Consider the following 4,840-nt stretch of genomic DNA (forward strand, 5'->3'; position numbering starts at 1 on the left):
TGAAGACAGCTGACAGAGCGCTTACGTGATTTTCTGCCCAGCGAAGAATCCTGGTGGCTTCCGCCATCGCCACTCTGCTCCTTGTCCCGCCTTGGCGATTTACATGAGCCACGGCTGTGACGTTGTCTGATTGAATCAGAACCGGTAGGTCGCGAAGAAGATTCTCCGCTTGTCGTAGGCCGTTGTATATGGCCCTCAATTCCAGTATGTTGATGTGTAGACAAGCCTCCTGGCTTGACCATAGTCCCTGAAAATTTCTTCCTTGTGTGACTGCTCCCCATCCTCGGAAGCTCGCGTCCGTGGTCACCAGAACCCAGTCTTGAATGCCGAACCTGCGACCCTCTAGAAGGTGAGCACTCTGCAGCCACCACAGGAGAGACACCCTGGCCCTGGGGGACAGGGTTATTTTCTGATGTATTTGTAGATGGGACATGGACCACTTGTCCAGAAGGTCCCACTGAAAAGTCCTCGCATGAAACCTGCCAAAGGGGATGGCCTCGTAGGCTGCCACCATTTTTCCCAGAACTCGAGTGCATTGATGAACAGACACTCTTTTTGGTTTTAGCAGGTCTCTGACCATGTTCTGGAGATCCTGGGCTTTTTCCAATGGGAGAAAAACCCTCTTTTGTTCCGTGTCCAGAATCATGCCTAGGAATGATAGCCGAGTCGTTGGAACCAATTGTGACTTTGGCAGATTGAGAATCCAACTGTGCTGTTGCAGCAATTTCAGGGAGAGCGACACGCTCTTCAGCAATTGATCTCTCGATCTCGCCTTTATCAGGAGATCGTCCAAATATGGGATAATTGTGACTCCCTGCCTGTGCAGGAGCACCATCATCTCCGCCATTACCTTGGTGAAAATCCTCGGGCCGTGGAAAGCCCAAACGGCAACGTCTGAAACTGGTAATGACAGTCCTGTACAGCGAATCTCAGGTACTCCTGATGAGGGGGGTATATGGGGACATGAAGGTATGCATCCTTTATGTCTAGTGACACCATAAAATACCTCCCTTCCAGGCTGGATATTACAGCTCGGAGCGATTCCATCTTGAATTTGAACTTTTTCAAGCACAGGTTTAGGGATTTTAGATTTAAAATGGGTCTGACTGAACCATCGGGCTTCGGGATCAGAAACAGGGTTGAATAATACCCTTTTCCCTGTTGGACCAGGGGAACCTTGACCACCACTTGCTGTTGACACAGCTTTTGAATTGCAGCTAACACTACTTCCCTCTCCGGGGGTGAAGCCGGCAAGGCCGACTTGAAAAATCAGCGAGGGGGCACCTCTTCGAATTCCAGCTTGTAGCCTTGGGAAACAATTTCCATCGCCCAAGGATCCACGTCTGAAAGAACCCAGATCTGGCTGAAAATTCGAAGGCGTGCCCCCACTGGTGCGGACTCCCTTAGGGGAGCCCCAGCGTCATGCGGTGGATTTTGTAGAAGCCGGGGAGGACTTCTGCTCCTGGGAACTAGCCGAAGCAGGTGTTCTCTTTCCTCTACCCTTACCTCTGGCAAGGAAGGAGGAGCCCCGACCTCTTCTGGACTTATGCGACCGAAAGGACTGCATCTGACACTGTAGAGTTTTCTTTTGCTGTTGGGGAACAAAATTAAAAAGTTAGATTTACCCGCGGTAGCTGTGGCAACCAGGTCCGCGAGCCCCTCCCCAAACAACACCTTACCCTTGTAAGGTAAAACCTCCATATGCTTCTTTGAGTCTGCATCACCCGTCCATTGGCGGATCCATAGAGCTCGTCTCGCAGAAATAGCCATGGCATTGGCTCTGGAACCCAGCAGCCCAACGTCTCTTTGAGCGTCCCTCATATATAAGACTGCGTCTTTAATGTGGGCTAAGGTTAATAAAATGGTATCCCTGTCCAGGGTATCAAGTTCAGCTGACAAGGTATCTGTCCATGCTGCAACTGCGCTACATACCCATGCCGATGCTATTGCCGGTCTGAGCAAAGCACCTGTATGCGCATTAATAGACTTTAAAGTAGTCTCCTGTCTGCGATCAGCAGGATCCTTGAGGGCTGCCGTGTCCGGAGACTGTAGCGCCACCTTCTTGGACAGGCGTGTTAAAGCCTTGTCCACCCTGGGAGAGGATTCCCAACGTACCCTGTCCTGTGCAGGGAAAGGATACGCCATAAGAACCCTTTTGGGAATCTGCAGTTTTTTTATCTGGAGTTTCCTAAGCTTTTTCAAATAACTCGTTAAGCTCATGAGATGGGGGAAAGATTACCTCAGGTTTCTTTTCCTTATACATGCGCACCCTCAAGTTAGGGACAGAGGGTTCATCTGTGATATGCAAAACATCTTTTATTGCAATAATCATACACTGAATACTTTTTGCCACCCGTGGGTGTAATTTTGCATCATCGTAGTCGACACTGGAGTCAGAATCCGTGTCGGTACCAGTGTCTACTATTTGGGATAGGGGACGTTTTTGAGACCCAGAAGGGCCCTGTGACCCAGTCCAATCGTGGATTGACTCCCTGCTTTCTCCCTGGACTCTGCTTTGTCCAGTCTCTTATGTAATGAGGCCACACTTGCATTTAACATATGTTACATGTCCATCCAATCATGAGTCGGCGTTGCCGACGGAGACACACCACTCATCTGCTCCACCTCCTCCTTGGACGAGCCTTCCGCTTCAGACATGCCGACATGCACGTACCGACACCCCCACACACACAGAGGGATATATCTATAAGGGGACAATTCCCCATCAAGGCCCTTTGGAGAGACAGAGAGAGAGTATGCCAGCACACACCCAGCGCCAACTGACACTGGAATAAAACCCAGATAGCGCTTTTTATATATATAATCAATGTGTATACACTCACTGCGCCTTAAAAATGCCCCCCCCCCCCTCTTTTCAGCCCTCTGTCACCGAGTTCAGCAGGGGAGAGTCCGGGGAGCCAGCTTCTCTGCAGCGTTCTGTGGAGAAAATGGCGCTGTTAGTGCTGAGGGATCAAGCTCCGCCCCCTCCAGCGGTGGGCTTCGGTCCCGCTTCAATATACAAAAAATGGCGGGGGATCTCTGCATTTACTGCCTCCGCAGCCTAATGTACCCTTATATGCCAGTCCAGAGGTTTATTGCTGCCCAGGGCGCCCCCCCTGCGCCCTGCACCCATCAGTGCCTGTTCCGTGTGTGTAGTGTGTGGGAGCAATGGCGCGCAGCGTTACTGCTGCGCGCTTACCTCAGTGAAGATCTGAAGTCTTCTGCCGCCTTGAAGTCTTCTTTTCTTCTTATACTCACCCGGCTTCTATCTTCCGGTTCTGCGAGGAGGACGGCGGCGCGGCTCTGGGACGAACGGCGGGGTGAGACCTGCGTTCCGACTCCCTCTGGAGCTAATGGTGTCCAGTATCCTAAGAAGCAGAGCCTATCATTTAAGTAGGTCTGCTTCTCTCTCCTCAGTCCCACGATGCAGGGAGCCTGTTGACAGCAGTTCTCCCCGAAAATAAAAAAACCTAACAAAATTATTTTTCAGAGAAACTCTGGAGAACTCCCCTGTAATGCACCCTATCTCCTCTGGGCACAAAATCTAACTGAGGTCTGGAGGAGGGGCATAGAGGGAGGATCCAGTGCACACCCATACTAAAAGTTCTTTATAGTGTCCTAGAGATGAGCGCCTGAAATTTTTCGGGTTTTGTGTTTTGGTTTTGGGTTCGGTTCCGCGGCCGTGTTTTGGGTTCGACCGCGTTTTGGCAAAACCTCACCGATTTTTTTTTGTCGGATTCGGGTGTGTTTTGGATTCGGGTGTTTTTTTCAAAAAACCCTAAAAAACAGCTTAAATCATAGAATTTGGGGGTCATTTTGATCCCAAAGTATTATTAACCTCAAAAAACATAATTTACACTCATTTTCAGCCTATTCTGAACACATCACACCTCACAATATTATTTTTAGTCCTAAAATTTGCACCGAGGTCGCTGTGTGAGTAAGATAAGCGACCCTAGTGGCCGACACAAACACCGGGCCCATCTAGGAGTGGCACTGCAGTGTCACGCAGGATGTCCCTTCCAAAAAACCCTCCCCAAACAGCACATGACGCAAAGAAAAAAAGAGGCGCAATGAGGTAGCTGACTGTGTGAGAAAGATAAGCGACCCTAGTGGCCGACACAAACACCGGGCCCATCTAGGAGTGGCACTGCAGTGTCACGCAGGATGTCCCTTCCAAAAAACCCTCCCCAATCAGCACATGATGCAAAGAAAAAGAAAAGAAAAAAGAGGTGCAAGATGGAATTATCCTTGGGCCCTCCCACCCACCCTTATGTTGTATAAACAAAACAGGACATGCACACTTTAACCAACCCATCATTTCAGTGACAGGGTCTGCCACACGACTGTGACTGATATGACGGGTTGGTTTGGACCCCCCCCAAAAAAGAAGCAATTAATCTCTCCTTGCACAAACTGGCTCTACAGAGGCAAGATGTCCACCTCATCTTCACCCTCCGATATATCACCGTGTACATCCCCCTCCTCACAGATTATCAATTCGTCCCCACTGGAATCCACCATCTCAGCTCCCTGTGTACTTTGTGGAGGCAATTGCTGCTGGTCAATGTCTCCGCGGAGGAATTGATTATAATTCATTTTAATGAACATCATCTTCTCCACATTTTCTGGATGTAACCTCGTACGCCGATTGCTGACAAGGTGAGCGGCGGCACTAAACACTCTTTCGGAGTACACACTTGTGGGAGGGCAACTTAGGTAGAATAAAGCCAGTTTGTGCAAGGGCCTCCAAATTGCCTCTTTTTCCTGCCAGTATAAGTACGGACTGTGTGACGTGCCTACTTGGATGCGGTCACTCATATAATCCTCCACCATTCTA

This window comes from Pseudophryne corroboree, chromosome 2, assembly GCF_028390025.1.
Source record: "Pseudophryne corroboree isolate aPseCor3 chromosome 2, aPseCor3.hap2, whole genome shotgun sequence".
In the NCBI taxonomy this organism is placed as follows: Eukaryota; Metazoa; Chordata; class Amphibia; order Anura; family Myobatrachidae; genus Pseudophryne; species Pseudophryne corroboree.